Source organism: Hyperolius riggenbachi, chromosome 1 (assembly GCF_040937935.1).
Source record: "Hyperolius riggenbachi isolate aHypRig1 chromosome 1, aHypRig1.pri, whole genome shotgun sequence".
Classification (NCBI taxonomy): Eukaryota; Metazoa; Chordata; class Amphibia; order Anura; family Hyperoliidae; genus Hyperolius; species Hyperolius riggenbachi.
Genome location: NC_090646.1, coordinates 99,333,262 through 99,354,183, shown reverse-complemented (window position 1 = coordinate 99,354,183; position 20,922 = coordinate 99,333,262). Strand labels below are relative to the sequence as shown.

The 20,922-nt window shown below is 44.9% G+C and overlaps 1 protein-coding gene across 1 annotated transcript in view; it reads left to right on the top strand.

Moving 5' to 3' along the window:
• The first annotated feature begins 4,094 nt into the window (after window positions 1–4,094).
• The window catches only part of HS3ST1 (heparan sulfate-glucosamine 3-sulfotransferase 1), a 62,032-nt gene continuing 45,204 nt past the window's right edge, over window positions 4,095–20,922 (top strand). The window contains exon 1 of the mRNA XM_068267526.1: window positions 4,095–4,332. The gene's annotated coding sequence lies outside the window, so the exon portion shown is untranslated. The remainder of the gene's footprint in view (window positions 4,333–20,922) is intronic.

Genomic DNA, 20,922 nt, shown 5'->3' with positions numbered 1-20,922 from the left:
CTAACCCAGAGGCTAGCTGTGTGTCTGTACAGCCTTAAAGAGAATCTGTACTCTAAAATTCTTACGATAAAACGCATACCATTCTATTCATTATGTTCTCCTGGGCCCCTCTGTGCTGTTTCTGCCACTCCCTGCTGCAATCCTGGCTTGTAATTGCCAGTTGTAGGAAGTGTTTACAAACAAAAGACATAGCATGTGATAGGGTGAGAGGAGCTCAGTCTGTGACTCATACAGAGCCTGCTTGGGGCGTGGAGAAGGTGTGTATAGCTTCTGCCTATAACAAGCAGAGAAGCACATTCTTGCCTGAGTGCCTGAGCCTGACAAAGCCGTAGGAGGAAAGAAGATTAGATTATACAACAGAGATAATACAGCCACTGTGCAACTAGGAGAGGCTGCAGTATGACAGGCTACACATTAGAACAGGTATAGGAACTTATAGGATAGAAGACATAAGTCTGAAAATTTTGTTACAGAGTCTCTTTAACCCTCTACTGTTGTTTGAGGGATCAAGTCCTGATCCTTGCCAGGTGACATGCCTCACACAGGTGTATGAGTTGTGAGGCCTGTATCATAAGAACTCTCATGTTCTCACTCACTTTCCTGGAGATTTTCTTATCAAGAAATTAATTCATGCCCACAGCCTCCATCCAGTGGAGGAAGGGGTATGGGTAAAAGTAGTAGTATTTTACTGTGCCTTGCATAGTGGGCCCAAGAAGGGCTCTTGAACTTACCTTTTATGGAACCCACAAGATTTTTAGGGCTTTTGATGGCTTCCAAGTGTTTGCTATCAGGACATCAAGAGTCCTTTGGCCGCAATTCTGGTAGCTATGTGAGGTAAATATTTTTTTGTAGGTAAAATACCTCATGAGGTATTTTCCTCTTTATTTAGCAATTCTGAAAGATTTTTCTCCATTTCTGAACATGAGGTAAAACACGAGGTAAATGCATAAAGTGAAGTAAAACATGAGGTATTTCAGGGGTAAGCATGTAGTAAATAAATAATAGTAGTCGTTAATTGTCTTTCATAAATTAGGATAGTATTTTGGAAGATGTTTTTTTATTGAGGGAGAAAGGTGTATTTGATTATGTAGCAACCTATGAAAAGTAAATTTATAGGCATCCCTTATAAAAAATAAATAAATCAGTAAACATTTGGAGTTTTATGTCTATTATTCTTTTCTATTACACAGCCTGAATAGGAACGACACTAAAACATCAATAGGAACCCCACTAAAAACTGCAAAATGCATACAAATTGACTTTACATCCAGGTACAGGCAGGTCTTAAACTGATCGGTAACTAATGTGCTAACATGCCCCCAATTTCCATGAGAATTGCTATTTTTGGTAAAATTAATGCAAATTACCTCATGAATTAATACATAATTTACCTTATGAGGTAAAACATGACTGAAGTCTACCAGAATTGCTAAATGTCATTACCTCATGAGGTAAATTACCTCACATGAGGTAATTTGTTTGATAACCCTACCAGAAAAGAGACCATTCTGTGCTCTATGACAATATTGGGAACAGTACACACCAGCTGTCACTAGCTTTGTTCACTTAGTGATACTGTTAACAAAGAGTAGAAACTGTCCCATGCAGCATCTCAGGGGTGCGAGGCAGAGCTTCTTGATACGCTGCGTGTCACGTAGCATCATTGTTTGACACGGCTATAGCAGTAAATGCTATAGTCCACGTCCTGCGCACGGATTACTTCTTCCTCCATGTTGCTATGACTCGGAGGGGGGATAGTAATTAACGCCACCCAGAATTTTAGCGGCAGCAGGGTGAGTCGTCATTCGGCTCACCCTTCACCAAAGTGACCATGCGGTGAAGAATGTACGCTGGGGGCGATTAATGCATTGTAAATGCACAACCGATTATTGCATTGCTCATTTGTTATTTTTACTTTTTTCAGGATGAGTAGTTGGCTCCAGTGGTTGTGCCATTTCCTATCACTTTCCGACTGTTGGGACACAAGTGAATAATGACAGTGGTTAGCCACAGCAGTGATAATGCAATGTGAGGCAAACACAAGGCCAGCGGTGTATGGCTAGAATAAAGTGGAACAGGGTTTAGCTTCCAAAATAGGAATTCTCTTACCAAAAAAGGAACTGTTGGGGATTATGCCCCGTTCTTATAATCCACAGTTGTGAGAGCTGGAAGATACAGATATGATGATATTTTTGAGGGAATTCTGCCCATGGTCATTGGTTCTCAGAGCTGGGACAAGGTCCTCCAGCACCCAAGGCTGAGACACCAAAGTGCGCCCCTCCATCCCTCCACCCAGCCATCACACACTGATTGCTATTAGACTAAGAGGGCCACAGGGCCCCCAACCTCCCCAACACCTTAATATCTAGTTATCTGGCTTGCAGTCACTGGTATGTATCCCCTTTTCTTATTTCTTTCTGCTTAAAACACAATTAGGAATGACAGCTAAATGAATTGTGCGCCCCCTCCTACACTGCGCCCTGAGGCTGGAGCCTCTCCAGCCTATGCCTCGGCCCGGCCCTGTTGGTTCTGGCTGTATATACAGTACACTAATGAGCCAAAACATTAAAACCACCTGCTAAATACTGTGTAGGTTTCCCTTGTGTCAAAACGTGACTGTCCACCTGTCAAACCTCTCACAGCTGCACATTTTCCAGCATCTGGGACCCCAATCTCCAGCTGAGAGCAGGTTAACATTGGATCAGAGAAGTTCGCATACACATTCAATCAAATTGCTTGCCTTCACATTTCACGATTGAACTAAACAACCACTGCTGCATCGATCACCTTTGCACGTACGCATTGCCGCTCACCTGTCCCGCCGTCATCACCATTCGGTCCATCTATTCAGCCTGGAGGCCAGCAGAAGCATGGCTCTCCATAGGCTGCAGCAGGCCAATTCTCCCAAAAAAAACAAATAATTTTCATTGGTCCAACATGAACTGATGATAATTCTCCCTAAATATTCCCATTGGTTTTTTGCAGCCCAATGGAGAACCCCATGGTAATACCGGCCACCAGGCTGTTTAGAAGGAACCGAGCGGTGGTGATGGGTGACGGGACACGTATTAAGTCATGGTGGCCACTAAAATGGTCGACACAGATGCGGCGACTAGCCTAGTAAGAACGGACAGTGACCATTCTCATAGTCTTTCATTGGGCACCTTTTCCCATCCAGAAAATGTGCCAAGTTGGGACTGTGTGTTCCGTCTTGCGTTCTGCTTACGTAACGTAGCGAACGGATCCGTGTTTTTTAACAAGTAGAAGTGGATCCTATTTTTAACATAGGATCTGTTTCCTGCGTTTAAGTGGAGCTTAAAAAAAAACAGAATGATATTTTTAAGCAAATGTAAACCGTTCATTGCATGGGGCATCCATTTTTCATCCATTAATTCTGTTCTGTTACCGCTCGGTCAATGTGACGCATCTGTCGATCCAGAATTATCACAGACTCCCTATATTTGCAGGCCATTCTGAGGAATGGAACAAACAGATCCATTTCAAACGGGCTGACATGAACAGATCCTATTGATTAGCATAGGATCCATTCGCACCTGTAGGGATCTGTTCCGTTTGGTTCTGCCAAACAGAATATTTTTTAGGAGAGCGTGAACCGGCCAAATCTGTCTTTCTTTACTATCTACAACTAAACTAATGCTAGGTACACACAATGCAATTTTTCGACAGATTTACTGTCAGATCGATTATTTCCAAGTTTCCAACATGTCCCATCTGATTTCCAATCAAGTTTTCGACCGATTTTTTTTATTCATTTCTATGAAAAATCATTCGAAAATTGGTTGGAAATGTTGGAAATAAGCGATTTGACAGTAAATCTGACAGAAAATTGCATTGTGTGTACATAGCATTAAAGTATAGAAACTTCACTGATTATATCTCTCTATTGAAAGGATAAATAACGTCATCCACTTCCTCTCTCGGGGGTTTTTAATATTGGAGCTGATAATCAAGCAGCAGCTAGCTGGTAAAATCTGGCAGGGAGCATGCACAGCCTAAGGGATGCAGGGTATGCCAGTTTTTTGTTTTATTTAGCATGAAATGCGGCTCTCCTAGTATCTTCGCAGAGAGGGCTGGACAGCGGCGGAGCACCCTCCAGGTGGTGGAAGCGTTGGCAGATCGGAGGGGTGGGAGGAGTTACCTGCGCTGACGTCGCGCTGTAGAGCTCTATAAGCCGTGAGCGGAGTAGGACAGTCAGCTGTGCGTTGCTGACACGCGGCACCTGGAGGTGCTGAACTTTCCTTCTCTGCTCTCTCCAGGCATGGAGCCACTTCTGCCTACCGCACCGCCGAGAGAACTCTCCTGATCTGCACGGTGAGTACGCTGGCAAGTTCCCGGACTATACAGGCTGATCTTCTTATTGCTCCTCTCGCTGCTGGCATGCAAGGACGGGTTGGTCATAGAACAGGGATTCAGGTGCGTGCTGGTGACCAGACAGGGGCACCTTCACATACAGGTGTGGGATGGTCTCTGGGCAGAGTCACCTTCTCATGTGAGAACAGGGTGGTCACTGGCCAGAGTCAACTTCTCTAGTGGCTAGTGCTACAGGGTGGTCTCTGAGTTGCTTTCTCATGTGGTTGTAGAGCAGAGTCACTTTCTCATGTGGCTATACAATGGCTGCTGGGCAGAGTACCCCTTCTTGTGTGGCTACAGGATGGCCGCTGGGCACAGTCCCCCTCTCTGTGTGGCTACAGGATGGCCGCTGGGCACAGTCCCCCTCTCTGTGTGGCTACAGGATGGCTGCTGGGCACAGACTCCCTCTCTGTGTGGCTACAGGATGGCCACTGGGCACAGACTCCCTCTCTGTGTGGCTACAGGATGGCCACTGGGCACATCCCCCCCCTCTCTGTGTGGCTACAGGATGGCCACTGGGCACATCCCCCCCTCTCTGTGTGGCTACAGGATGGCCACTGGGCACATCCCCCCTCTCTGTGTGGCTACAGGATAGCCACTGGGCACATCCCCCCCTCTCTGTGTGGCTACAGGATAGCCACTGGGCACATCCCCCCCTCTCTGTGTGGCTACAGGATAGCCACTGGGCACATCCCCCCCTCTCTGTGTGGCTACAGGATGGCCACTGGGCACATCCCCCCCCTCTCTGTGTGGCTACAGGATGGCCACTGGGCACATCCCCCCCTCTCTGTGTGGCTACAGGATGGCCACTGGGCACATCCCCCCCCTCTCTGTGTGGCTACAGGATGGCCACTGGGCACATCCCCCCCTCTCTGTGTGGCTACGGGATGGCCACTGGGTACAGTTGCCCTTTCCGTGTGGCTACTGGATGGCCACTGGGCAGACTAGTCCCTTTCTTGTGTAGCTACAGAATGGCCACTGGGCAGACTAGTCCCCTTTTTGAGTAGCTACAGAATGGCCACTGGGCAGATTCCCAAATTCTTGTGTGACTACAGGATGGCCACTGGCCAGAGCCCCTATTTCTTGTGTGTGTGTGTGTGTGTACAGGATGGCCACTGGGCACAGTCCCCCTCTGTGTGGCCACAGGATGGCCACTGGGCACAGTCCCCCTCTGTGTGGCCACAGGATGGCCACTGGGCACAGTCCCCCCTCTGTGTGGCCACAGGATGGCCACTGGGCACAGTCCCCCCTCTGTGTGGCCACAGGATGGCCACTGGGCACAGTCCCCCTCTGTGTGGCCACAGGATGGCCACTGGGCACAGTCCCCCTCTGTGTGGCCACAGGATGGCCACTGGGCACAGTCCCCTTCTCTGTGTGGCCACTGGGCACACAGACCCCCTCTCTGTGTGGTCACAGGATGGCCACTGGGCACAGTCCCCCTCTCTGTGTGGCCACAGGATGGCCACTGGGCACAGACCCCCTCTCTGTGTGGCCACTGGGCACAGTCCCCCTCTCTGTGTGGCTACAGGATGGCCACTGGGCACAGTCCCCCTCTCTGTGTGGCCACTGGGCACAGACCCCCTCTCTGTGTGGCCACTGGGCACAGTCCCCCTCTCTGTGTGGCTACAGGATGGCCACTGGGCACAGTCCCCCTTTCAGTGTAGCTACAGGATGGCCACTGGGCGCAGTCCCCCTTTCTGTGTGGCTACGCGATGGCCACTGGGCACAGTCCCCCTTTCTGTGTGTCTACGTGATGGCCACTGGCCTGGGCACAGTCCCCCTTTCCGTGTGGCTACGGGATGGCCACTGGGCACAGTCGCCCTTTCCGTATGGCTACAGGATGGCCACTGGGCAGACTAGTCCCCTTCTTGTGTGGCTACAGGATGGCCACTGGGCAGATTCCCAAATTCTTGTGTGACTACAGGATGGCCACTGGCCAGAGCCCCCCTTTCTCGTGTGTGTGTGTGTGTGTGTGTGTGTGTACAGGATGGTCACTGGGCAGACTACCTCTTTTTCATGTGGCTACAGGATGGCCACTGGCTAGAGTCATATTCATGAGCAGGTCTGGACTGGTTGCTGGACAGGGTCTCATTCACAAGCAGGTGCAGGCAGGTCACTGGATATAGGGTTACATAGTTTTTAATTCCAAGACTAGATCACATTATTTGTAACTAATCACATCACTTCCCTTGTCAACATTGTGTAACTATTTTCAGGGATGCTTCTGATTAACCAGTGCAAGTAGACTTCGCTATGCAGCCTAGAGAGTGCTATTAAGAAAACGATCCAATACCTTAATGCTGCTAACCGTATCAACTTAACTTTATAAGCTTGGCATGCTGCCGAGAGGCACTCATAGGAAAGTAAAGTTGATGATTTTGATGACCAGAATGATGTGACATTAGATAGCTTGGTCACATTGCCCAAATCTGCCAGTTGCTGTGGCTACTCTTATCACCTCTGCAAGGGATCTTTAAGCCCCAAACATGTCTAATGCTGGGCTTGTTTTTGCTGCTCAATTCTCCCGTTCGATCATTTCACCGCTTGATTCTATTATCTTCCGCTTGTTTTGTTTATCTTTTTCCATTCACTGCTATCACAAATTGAGCGGAGAAATGATCGAGCAGGAGATCGGACATGTCGGAAATTATCGAGCCATCTAAATGGCTCAAAAACAAACCGTGTATTCCCAGCATAATTGGTCAACTTTCTGAACAGTTGTGAGCAGTTTATGGAGCTGAAGGTGTGAATATTGATGGTCTTGGCTCTGTACATCGAGCTGCGCAATGTTAGTTGTTTGTTCTGCTGGCTCTGTACATTGAGCAGCACAATGTTAGTTGTTTGATCTGTGGAAACCTAATAACACATTGTCCACTCAATTGTTATTAGACCTCTGCTGTACTGGGGCTGTTATCAGCCTATGTGTAGCTAGCATAGTGTTCAGTGTAGATGTCCAATCTGTATAACTGCATGCAGGAGAAGTGTAAAATTTTCCTACCACCTTTGCAAACGCAGCGTATTGACAAATAAGAGGAACTGGTGTGGAGAACAAAGACCTTCTCTAATTTTATTTCTTAAAATCAGGAACATTACTCATAACTAAAACTACCAGTAACCAAAAAATTAAAAAAAAAAGAAATCTTTAAAACTGAGGCTAGGAACACGCTAGTCGGTAACGCTAGTATATTTGCCCTAAATGCAAGTCTATGGACCGCATGTAACAACACATTGGATATCATTCATAAAGAGGCTGTCGGTAAGGGGAATCAATGCGGAAAAACACCGCTGGCGGTGTTTTAGACTTCTGGGTGGGCATTCATAAAGAAGTATCCAGGTGCGTTATCAGTGCGGAGATTCCCCGAACTAGGCTGGCGGTAGGCTTGCGGAGACACGGAAGCTGCCGAGTTGATACATTTCTCCGTGTTCCGATCTACTGCAGCTGCCTGGGAGGTCTGTGTGTCTACATTCACTTGCATTGGTATCGCCACATCAGAGGGAGCGGGACTTTCCGACGTTGCACCGCTGGCGGTATTCTTTATGAATTAACATTTTGCTACATTTGTTCCGATAATCACCGCACAAGGCGGTGATTTATCACTCTGCTCGGTAGTGTCATTTTTTTCATGCGGAAAGAGCGTTTATGAATGCTGACTTTGCCGAGTGGTCGGTAAAGTCAGCTGTTTTTAGCATTTCCGCATGCGGAAATGCTTTATGAATGATAGCCAAGGTGCGTTTTTGAAAACGTACAACTTGCTGCATTTTTTTAACGCATGTAAAACGCATATAATGTATCTCGATGGAGACGCAGAGGAATGTTTTTGCATTACTTTATTCCATTATGTAAATAAACGTGAAATGTATTAAAAATGCAAACGCATGCAAAAAACAAACACCCAGTACAGAAACGCATGTTTTTCTGCCCTGCCTAGTGTGCACCCAGCCTGAACTCTCTCAAAAGGAACAGACTGTTTACACATCCACTGCAGAAGGTCAGTAGATGTTCACTTGGATCCAGCATTGGTTCCTGTCTGCCTGGTGAATTAACAATTCACTAGCCTTGTAGGACTGATTTTTACACGTTATACAAGCAATTCTGCAACAGCTGATAATGCTGTGTAATTATTTCCTGTATGCAACTGTCTGAGATGGTCTTTTATGTAGGGCTGAGTATAACATTTTCAAAGCAAAGCAGATGAGCAGTGCTGGGATGAGTTGCTGGACAGTGGATGATATATCTGTAGTGTGTATATCTGCATGTGGGAATAACCGAGACATGGATGGATGAAAGTCATGACTGGATAGCCAATTTAAAAGGATACAATGTGTTCAGGAGGGATAGAACAGGGAAAAAAGGTGGAGGGGTTTGTCTCTTTGTTAAGAATTCTTTTACAGCTGTCCTCAACGATGAGATGGAGGAAGATTGCGAAGATGTGGAGTCCGTTTGGGTAAATATTCATGGTGGAAATAAAAGTTGCCAATTGCTTATTGGGGTATGCTACAGACCACCTCATATTAATGAAGCTGCAGAACTGCAATTACTACAGCAAATTGAAAAAGCGGCAAGTAAAAATGAGGTCATAGTTATGGGCGACTTCAACTTTCCAGACATTGACTGGGGTATTGAGGCTACCCATTCTGGTAAAAGCAGCAGATTTCTGGCAGCACTACAGGACAATTACTTGACTCAAATGGTAACGGAACCAACAAGGGGGAATGCGTTACTGGATCTGATCATTTCGAATAGACCAGATAATGTAACAAATGTGCAGGTTCAAGAACATTTGGGAAATAGTGATCACAACATGATAACGTTTGATCTGGTGACTGATAGGCCACGGGGCAGCGGGACCACTAAAACTATGAATTTTAGAAAAGCAAAGTTCAATCAAATTAGGCAGGCACTAAGTTTGGTGAACTGGGATAATGTACTACAAGGGGACGACACTGAAGGGAAATGGCAAGCTTTTAAACGTATTCTCAATCAATATTGTAGTATGTATATCCCATATGGAAACAAAATGTCTAGGAATAAAAAAAGGCCTCTATGGATGAATAGAAAGGTTAGAGATAAAATGAAGAGGAAAAAGAATGCCTATAAGGTCCTAAAACAGGAGGGGTCCGAGGCTGCACTCAGCAATTACAAGGAGTGCAATAAAAATTGTAAAAAAGAAATTAGGCTGGCAAAGATCGAAGCTGAAAATCAAATCGCTAGGGATATCAAATCTAACCCAAAAAAGTTTTACAAGTACATCAACTCTAAAAAAAGAAAGGTTGACTGTATAGGACTCCTAAAGGATGAAGGTGGAAACTCAATGGTGGATGACCAAGGTAAGGCAGAGTTATTAAATGCTTTCTTTGCTTCTGTCTTTACAAAGGAAACAGCACTGTTGCAAATTACAGAGGCGGAAGAGTCTCAATCTTCTAACTGTAATATTAAATACTTAACGCAGGAAGAAGTAAAGGCAAGACTAAATAAATTAAAAATAGACAAGGCACCTGGCCCGGATGGCATGCATCCTCGGGTCCTAAGGGAATTAAGTTCAGTTATAGATAAACCCCTTTATCTTATCTTTTGTGACTCTCTTGCAACTGGCAGAGTCCCAGTGGATTGGCGTACAGCCCACGTTTTCCCATTATTTAAGAAGGGCAAAAAATCAGATCCAGGAAATTATAGACCTGTAAGCTTAACATCAGTTGTATGCAAACTATTTGAGGGGTTACTAAGAGATACTATACATGACTTCATAGTAGAAAATAATCTTATTTCTCAGCATCAACATGGGTTTACTAAAGACAGGTCCTGTTTGACTAACATGCTCAGCTTTTATGAGGTAGTGAATGCTAATATGGATATTGGGAATGCTGTAGATGTGATATACTTAGACTTTGCTAAGGCCTTCGACACTGTTCCCCACAAAAGTCTGGTGCAAAAGATGAGGATGCAAGGACTGGGGAAGAGTCTGTGTGCTTGGATAGGGAACTGGCTAATGGACAGAAAACAAAGAGTTGTGGTCAATGGATCATACTCAAAATGGGAGACTGTTAGCAGTGGGGTCCCACAGGGGTCTGTACTGGGTCCAGTGCTCTTCAATTTATTTATTAATGACCTAGTGGATACAGTAGTGAGCAATGTTGCTATTTTTGCAGATGATACAAAATTGTGCAGAATCATCAACTCTAAGGAAGATAGTGTTATATTGCAACAGGATCTGGATAGGATGGCTATATGGGCACATACATGGCAGATGAAATTCAATGTTGACAAATGTAAAGTCATGCATTTTGGTCGTACCAATGGTCTAACACCATACAAAATAAATGGGATACAGTTGGGAACATCAAACTTGGAGAAGGACTTAGGAGTACTCATCGACAACAAGTTAAATAATCGTACTCAATGCCAAGCCGCTGCAGCTAAAGCTAACAAAATTTTGGGATGCATTAAAAGGGAAATAAAAACTCGAGATGCTAGCATAATATTGCCCCTGTTTAACTCTCTAGTAAGGCCACATCTGGAATATGGAATTCAGTTCTGGGCACCACATTACAAAAAAGATATTGCAGTTTTAGAGCAGGTGCAGAGACGAGCAACAAAATTGATACGTGGGATGGAAGGTCTCACTTACCAAGAAAGGTTAGATAAACTGGGTTTATTTAGTCTAGAGAAAAGACGCCTTAGAGGAGATCTAATTAACATGTATAAATACATCAGAGGGCAATATAATAGCTTAGCGGATGAGCTTTTTGTCCCTAGGCCTTCTCAAAGGACTAGAGGACATGATCTGCGCATGGAGGAAAAACGTTTTAGCCATTTATTTAGGAAAGGGTTCTTTACAGTAAGAGTGATTAAGATGTGGAATGCATTGCCACAGGAAGTCGTTATGGCAAACTCTATACCTGCATTTAAAGGGGGCTTAGATGCTTTCCTTGCGTTGAATGACATCCATGGCTACAATTACTAGGTAATGCCAATGATGTTGATCCAGGGATTTTATCTGATTGCCATCTGGAGTCGGGAAGGAATTTTTACCTTGTAAGGGTTTTTTCGCCTTCCTCTGGATCAACAGGGATATGTGAGGGAGCAGGCTGGAGTTGTACTTTGTACTGGTTGAACTCGATGGACGTATGTCTTTTTTCAACCAAAGTAACTATGTAACTATGTAGTCACCAGCATTCAGGGATGGAAGGTCTGTAATTTGTACTTTGAGCGTCTATCGACATTTCAAGTGTCTGCTCTAAAGGCACAGGTCGGGGCAACTAGAACTCCAAGGACTGCATGATCACCATGGAAACACAAACTTTATGAATAATTGCAGACTGGCTAGAAGTTTAGCCATGTGTTTCTGTGGATTACTTATTTATATATCTTCTACATGAGTGTTTGTGTCTCTGGTTTGGGTTACATTTCTCTGTAGTCTTCAAGAGTTGCTCTAATCCGCGCTCTTATCGTCTTCTGCAAACATGTCTGTTAAAGTTTAACCTGTTGTAAAAAGAAAAAAAAAATGTATTTTATGTTGACATTCATGTTGAGCTCGTGTGCTCTCCAAGTTGGACCTTTGCTCTTCAACATGAATGGGGAAAACCGTGTCAATAGAATGCTTATTGAACTGCAAAACTCACACGACTAGTCATCAGAGTTGAGCAAGGTAATGCATATAGTTGAGGCACCTGGTTAGGGGCGTAACTATGAATCATGGGCTCCCCAGCAAAACTTTGCTAGGGACCCCTAATGCTCACTTTCCCTTGCCAACCCCTTGTGACCCTCAGAGCCCTGGGGCCCCATCTTGAAGGGGTCATAAAACAAGTGTGGACATGGTGATCTTCACGCCCATAACAAGAGTAGCCACAAAACACCTGATCTAAAGGATGGATCCCTTTATCGTACAGGTCTGGGCCACCCCAGAGCAGTTGCAGAGGCTGCTCCCACTGTAGTTAAGCACCTTGTCCAGCTAGCTAGTGCAAGGACAAGTTTTGTCAGACCACCTATTTTGCTAATCCAGGATTTTTACCATGGTATATTGGGGGGGGGGGGGGGGGGCACATCAGTATCACAGATAAACCCAATTATATGGTTCAATCAATTCTACCATTGATCATTAAATGACTACTAGGCCCACCCTAAACTTCACATTGTTGTTTGTAAAGTGCCAACATATTATGCAGAGCTATACAATAAATGGGGGAATAAAGCATTAAGAAATGCTATAAAGGTCTCGTATTAAAACACTTGGGGTCAATTAGACAAGTAAGTTAGCCTGTTCGGCGTTTAAGTGGTAAGAAACTGGAAGGCTAACAAACGGATCAAAAAACACAAGCTGAAAATGTTCTATCCACTCTGACTTTCTCAGAAATTGGAATGATTTGCAGTCAGTCACTCCGGCTTTCATATGTGTTGTCACCGCAGATAAGATTGCGCTTCACTATAGTAGACATATCTGTGTGCAATGATGCCAATATCCCTTGGGGTAGAGAGGAAGCTATCCATATAGCAGATTATTCAAATGTAAGTGGCTTCATAAAGTGTGTATGTACACACAACTCTTGTCACCCAACGAGATCGTGACTTGATCTGTCAGGTGACAGTTCGGACTGTAGAGACTCCTCACTGTAGTTTAGTGAGTTTAGTGATGTGTCTGTTGCTGTGGGGAGGAAGGAATGCTGCTTTACACAGGACAGAGTGGCTTCCAACTGGATGGGGTAAAGAGCAGAATACAGATTGTCATTTAAAGATCCAGTATGTCAGATCTTTAAGTGACTTCAGGGGACCCCTGTACAAATGCTAGATTCTTGCCTGCTATGTGCCCCCACTGGCTGCCTCAGCTGACAACAGTGTAGCTTGTATCCAAGACTTTAGTTACAGAAGGTATACATTCAACAAATTCAATTGTGAATGCAAATGGTATATCAGATCAAAGGAAATGACAGAAGAGATGAGAAAATGTTTTGGAAACCACATTAATAGGTTTTCCAAATAAATCGCTAAAGCTCTATATATAAACTAATCGACTGGTGTTAATGGATTATGATAGGACACTTTGCAACCTAAAATCTTAGAACATTTAATATTAAATTAACCATGAATTCTGCAGTATAATGTAAAAAACTTAACAGGAACGTTTGGTCATCTGCCTATGAACTGAAGCTGACCTGTACAGAAGATGTTGATCCTAAACACCCAGGCAAGATTACATTTGGTTAAAGGGACACTGTAGGGCAGTCAGGGGAAAATGAGTTGAACTTACCCGGGGCTTCTAATGGTCCTCCGCAGACATCCTGTGCCCGCGCAGCCACTCCCCAATGCTCCGGCCCCGCCTCTGATACACTTCTGGAATTTCAGACTTTAAAGTCTGAAAACCACTGCACCTGCGTTGCCGTGTCCTTGCTCCCACTGACGTCACCAGAAGCGTACTTAGGAGACTTGCTAGAAACCATGGCCAAGTTACATGACTTGGTGTACAGGACACACAAATATATAGCCAGATAGGCAATTAACAAAAAAACCTAAAAACGCTAGGTCACCCTGGCAGGCCTATATATTGAAAATAAAACATCCTTTTGTTTAAAAGACGGCCACAATTCTCATCTGTCTACTTATCACATTAATTATTTAGCCTGCAGAAATTAGACCGTTTATTGCATCCCTTTGCACCCTCATTGCATGGCTGCATTGAGTGCAATGAAACTCTAGACCAGAGGTGCCCCTGCTTGCACATTTTCAGCTTGCGAGCTACTTCAAAAATTATGAATTTAAAATGATCAGCTAGGTAGAATCTACTACAGATGCAAGGCACACCTGCACATCAGTCAGGTGGGAGTGTGGGATCTACCTAGGAGTCCTTTGCTATCTGCTGGTAGATAACAATCTACACAATGGCCTCCCCTGCACTAGAGTAATCACAGATTTGAATAGTTTTAGATACTTTAAGTATATAGTAACTGAAAAAAAAATATTTAGCTTTCCTATCCTGTTTTTTTAGTGTTCACAGTCAGATTTAAGAGAAATGTGATAAGAAAAAAAAAATCTGCTGGTTTCCATATTCTTTCTCTGTAATGTCAAAAGTGACATAACTTCTGCCCTTGTCTCTTCCACCACCCCTAAGTTTAGTGCTTTTAAAAAGCACTAGCTTGAGAACAGGCCCTACTGTTGCTAAAGAAGAGAAAATGTTTGGCACTGCAGAGTTCAGCAAATGCACACAGACCAGGTAAAACAATTAAAAATTAGAGGGGATATATGGGCCTATGGAAAAAGATTTTGTGAATACTTTGGCATCCCTCGTTAGACATTTCATTTAGCATACATGATTCAGTGGGATATTTGGGAAGGGAGCTACTTCTCACATCCTGTATGTGCATAAACGTGTCTGTAAAAAAATCTGCTTGTAGATTGGCACATCTCTTAGCAGAGATGTCTAATCTCTGTATCATTTCAAGGTGCCACAGTGTTCTCCCCAGGCTGTTTTAGCCGGGAGCTCCACCTGGCAAGTTTTGGTGAGCACCCGGCTGTTATCAGCTCACCGCCTCCTATTCTGTAAGCAGAGTTGTGCACAGAAGCACCTGCCCTGCATTCTCTCATCTTGCCCCACCCGGCTACTTTTTCATACCACCCGGCTAGAAAAAATTTCTGGGGAGAACACTGCGCCATAAGCATTACTGATTCCTCTGCGTTACTGGCTGGATCTTGCAGAGATAGCCCATGCTGAGTATGGGGTAGTTGCGTATGTGCGCACGCTTGGTAACTATTGGTTCACTCTGTACCATGCTGTCTACTGGTGCCAGAAGTGGATATGTTCCTAGTCTATGCCCAGCCATAAGATCACTGTAACAAGATGTCATTTGGGCTGCAGCTGATTATCAGAGCTGGATTCATAAGACTACTTTTACTGGTACATTTCCTAATTACTTTCTTCTACAACCTGGCCGTAAAACCATCTTATTGTTTCTGCACCACTCAACTTTATAGATTTGTTTTATCACTAGTGTGCTTTACTGCCAAGCGTTCCCATATGCTTTAGTGTTGCTGTTTATGATTAAGGTATTGTACTTCGTTCTTTATTTCTCTCTCTACCCTTCACCTAAACTAATCTGATCAGAAGTCTTTGGTGGCTTATGTCCTCTTCACAGAGGGCATAAAGCTCTGGAGATGGAGTAGTGCGGTTCAGATGCATGTGGTAAACTGTACACAAACATACATTGAAAGACCTGAAACTGTGCTTTGCTTGTTTGCAGGCAGGGGAGCCAGAATGTGATGTGACGTTGCTGCACTGACAACATTCCTGCGGGGGTTCCTCCGAGTTTATTGCATTTTTGTCGTAGGCACACGAGGGGGGTAGACTAGAAGCACGAGACAATATTTTAATGACTAAAACATGGGCTGGTGAATGTGGAATGGTAAATCGGCTATTGTAGCTTGGAGGAAAAAGCAAGCTAGATTTCAGTATGCAGTAGTAGTCTGCAACAGATAAAAAGTTAAATCTGTTTCCCTTATGTTATTTCTTGTTCAAAGCAATTCATACATATTTTACATATTCCAATAAGTACTGCAGTTCATATTTGGAGATGTTTTTGCTAATTACAAAAACCCTAATTGTTTTTCTGCCAAGGACTTGAGGGCATGTGTGCACATCAGTTTGGCACAAATTCACAGCACTAGTTTTGTTTTCTTAGGCACAAAATATCTAACCCATGTGTTTAGTTACTGCCTGATGCAAATCTCCTACCGGATGCCTACCCCCAACACAAACCTTTGCCTCAGGCCGGTTTCACATTAGTGACCAGTGTTGTGGTTACGGTTTGATTGGATGACCGCACCGCTAATAAAAGGCTTTGCAATTACCTGCGGTAAGGAGCCTTCTCTTAAAGTGGATCCGAGATGAACTTTTACTCATTGCATAATTGTTCCTTTCCTATTGTTTATAGGGCATTCCTCAAGCCAAATGCTTTTTTGTTTTAATACTCTAATTCGCTATAAACTAAAGAAGCCACGCCCACAGGTTTTCAGAGAGCCTTGGCAGTAGCAAGGGCTCATGGGAGCTCAGTCTGGGCAGGAGGAGGGGGAGGTATTACTAGCCAGAGATTTCAGAGGCAGAAGAAAGGGGGGAGGAGGGGGATTAGGTTTTTTTGCTCAATATACAGATAAGCCTGCCTCTGTGTAATGTTTACAAACATGGCTGCTGTCATTGTATCACAGGAAGAAAGAATCATATTCTATTAAAGCTGTTTGCAGCTAGATTTGCTGTGTAAACTTTAGATAAGATATATAGACAAGTCACTTGTTATAGTTAGTTTTTCATCTCAGATCCGCTTGAAATACTGGTGGCGAGTCAAATCTGAAGTGAGGCTCTCCAGCACTCACTTCCTGTGGTGAAAATATGAATTGCACCAAATGTATTGATAAAATACTCTTCCTCGCATGTGCGACGCGAACCCGAAACAGTATAAGGCTGCTTACACACCAAGACGTTACAGGCGCCTGTAACTCTCCCCCAACGCACAGCAATGTAACACAAGTGGGCTGTTCACACAGCCCACGTTGCGTTACATGTAACGCTGCACGTTCTGTGCAAAGTGCAGCATGCTACGGCGTTGGAGTGGCTATAGCCGCGTTAGACTGTTTGCACATGCGCAGTGGGGGGCGGAGAGGAGGCGGGGAGAGCCAGCTACAGTAGCCGCGCACATGGCTACTTAATATTCACTGCACTGGCGGGCGCTGATTGGCCGGCGGGACCACGTGATGCGGAGTGTCTCGCTCCGCATCACGTGGTCCCGCTGGCCAATCAGCGCCACTCTGGGAGACATTATAGGACTCGAGCCGCCTAACGCGGCTCACTCTACCGTCGGCTCTTGCAGCACCATACGTTGTGTTAGGTGCACGTTATGCGACCTTAACGTGCCACCTAATGCAACGTCTTGGTGTGCAAGAAGCCTAAAAGATCTGTGGTGCCACTGACTTGCATGGCTTCTGGTCCCAGCACGTCACCGCATATGCTTCCGGCGCATTGCACCGCGCCCAATCTGAAATGCCCCATAGGTTTCCGTTGTTTTAGTGTTACCCTGCAGTAAAAGAGTAACGCAATGAAATCCTCCCAGTGTGAAAGGGTTACAACCATTTATGAACACTTTACTGCCTGATGGCTCTGAGCTGACTGTAACCTTTCATCTATGTGTAACCTTACTCTCCCTAGCACTAACTTACCAGCTATACCATTGTTGTGATGTCCCTTGGAATGATGGCCATGTAGTGGTTTCCATGCATTTGAAAATGGTGTAAGAGTGGTTAGAGGCAGTCCATCCAGGGAACTGGCCACTCCCTTCCACTACTTGCTGTCATTGAAAACTGACCAGCAGCATCTAGGTACCTGTATGTATAATTTTTTTTCCCCTGCTGCAGTTGTGGAGGACTTGCATAGTTCTTACTTTAGTTGCATGGTCAGCAGTTTTAAGGACTGTAAACCATCCACTGCCTTCAAAACTGTTAGGCCTAGTGCACACCGGAGCGTTTCCGCTGCGGTTTGCGATCTGCTTGCGGGTGCGGATCCGCTAGGGTAATGTATTTCAATGGGCTGGTGCACACCAGAGCGGGAGGCGTTTTGCAGAAACGCATACTCCCGGGCTGCTGCAGATTTTGGATTGCGGATGCGTTTCTGCCTCAATGTTAAGTATAGGAAAACCGCAAACCGCTCTGAAAAACGGCACTTCAGAGCGGTTTGCCAGGCGTTTTTTGCTACAGTAGCTGTTCAGTAACAGCTTTACTGTAACAATACATGAAATCTACTATACCAAAACCGCTACACAAAACCGCAAAACGCTAGCTGAAACGCTGCAGAAAAAGAAAAAGCGTTTCAAAATCTGCTAGCATTTTGCGGATCTGCTAGCGGTTTTTGGTGTGCACTAGGCCTCTGTGTGAATGACGTTTGTTTCTTCCAGAGTAAATTGAGCTATAAATTACTTTTCTCTTATGTTGCTGTCACTTACAGTAGGTAATAGAAATCTGATAGAACTGACAGGTTTTGGACTAGCTCATCTCCTCATGGGGTGTTCACAGGGATTTCCTTATTTTCAAAATGCACTTAGTTAATGGCAGGTGCTCCGTACAACTGTCAACAAAGTGTATGGTGAGCAGGGAGGCTGGCCAGCATCTTTGTATAAATCTTTTTTTTCAGGGAGTGTCTCTTTATAAAGAATAAAGGTCATGCTAAGAATCCCCTATGGAGAGATGGACTAGTCCAAAGTCCAAAATCTGTCGGTAATGCCAGATTTCTACTAACTGTAAATGCCAGCAACATAGGAGAAAAGTAATTTGGCTCATTTTACTCCGGGAAAAACATACTACTTTGTATGTGTTTTTAAATTTTAAGATTTTCGCGACCGTTCCTCCTGTTATAGCTTTTTATTGCCTTAATCCAGAGTGCCCATGTAAGTACTTTTTTTTTTTTTTTTGAGTTTCTTAACCTTACCATGGCAACTGTACTCCAAGCAGAATTGTGTTTCAAAAACCTACTAGCATTAGCTGTCTATTTTGGAAAGCCCCATCTCTATTTATGGATATTTAGGTATTTTTACAACAAATGATTGCATTTCCCTTAACTGGTACTGGGCATTGCTAATGGATGCTGCTATCCCTGCCAGGGCAATGCGGTTTTGCTGTTCCGTTGCTGCAGCCCGCTCACTCTATCATAGTGATGGCAGTGCTTCCGTTATCATGGTCAGGAGCCCAATTTCATTGGCTTGTAATTGAGCCAATCACAGTAATCACATTTAACAGGGAAAGGTAGGGGCCAGAACTGTCTTATTTTCTGAATATTTAACCTGGAATGTAAATGTGTATATTTTTACCGTACGTTTTGATCCTGCAGAGGCCTCCCATGTCCTCCTTGGCCCCACCTTTGCGGATGTACGGACCCTCAAAACATATTTGCGCTCCTTCATGCACAGCCGCACTGCACTAGTAATGCTGTGCAGTAAGCCAGACCAGAGCTGCTCATCCACGAGTGGCTCCATTCCACTGTGCAGTGGCTCATACACACGGGTTACAACTGTCGCCGCAACCACGAACAGTCGCTAGTTAGAGCCAATCGCCAGCAACAGCTGTTGCCGCAACTGTCGCTAGTCCGCCGTGTATATGCGGACTAGTGACAGCAACCCACTTACCATGGATGGAGCTTCCGGCAGGGGGAGGAACCTTCGGCGACAGCTTCCGCCGCATCTCTGTCCCTCTGTGTGCCGTGTGTACGGCTGCTGCACAGAGGGACCTCGTGACGAACTGTTGCTGCTTTTTGGGGGGGGGGGGGGTTGGTTTCATGCCACATTTGTGCCTCGTGAGGCTCAAGTTCTGTATTTTTAGTACCAACATCCTGTAGGATGACATCTTTCACAGGTCTGTACAGAGTCTATATTCTTGTCACTAAAGCTGAGTACACACGTACGATAACGATCGTTCAAAAACGAATGATAACGACAATCGGCCCGATAATCGTGCGTGCCAAATTCTCCAACGATCGTTTTTTTGGACGATAACGACCGTTATCGTTCATTTCGGCCGATCCAACCCGGCGGATTTTTTTTCGAAAGATAATCGTTCAATTGTTGAAGTGTGTACAAAGATCGTCCGATAATGATTACCTGTGGAGTAGTACGCATGTTCTTATTGCCTGTCATAACGTCACTTCCGTTTGCGCACGCATTTTTTTTATTGTTCGTCATTCAGTACTTTATACTTATATCGTTCACGTGTACACAATCGTTCATTACGAACGATCTTTTCGGTCTAATTTGAATATCGTGTAAACGTCACAAATCGTTCGTAACGAACGATCTTTATCGGACGTGTATACGAACCTTTACTTTCCATTTTAAGGAGCTTACAATCTAATCCCTATCCTAGTCATAATCTCCATTATATCAGGGCCAATTTAATGGATGCCAATTAACTTATATAATTTTTTTTTTTAGTGGGGGGGGGGAATGTTGGATTGAATATTGAAGTCACTAACTGGTCCTCAGATGAGGTCACAATCTAATGCCACTGCCATATGATGCAACCAATATTGGGTAGGGAAAGAGGGGACTTGATAACTTACCAGTATGTTTTTGGGGTTTTGATGGAAATGTGCACAAACATAAGGAAAACATACAAACGTTTTGTACTGTAGATGGTGCCCTGACTTGGAATCCTGGCACTTCAGTGCTACAAAGCAAGTGTGCTAACCACTTATCCACTGTGCCTACTTCACTACTATAGACTATGTTCAGTGTGGAGTAGTGATGGGCGAACACCTGGATGTTCGGGTTCGGGAAAGTTCGCCGAACATGGCCGAGATGTTCGGCATGTTCGGGCCGAACCCCGAACTTTCCGAACATCCAGCTTTTGGGGGCCATATGGGGTCGCAGGCATAAGGGGGGAGCATGCCCCGATCGCAGGGGGGGTCGGAAATTCCCCCCACCCCCTCCGCTAGCGCTCCCCCCTCTGCCCGCTTCCCCATACAAAAGTTTAAGCAAAGTACCTGTAGTGGATGGCCTGGCAGTGGGCGGCACTGTGGAGTGAGGAGGAGTCCG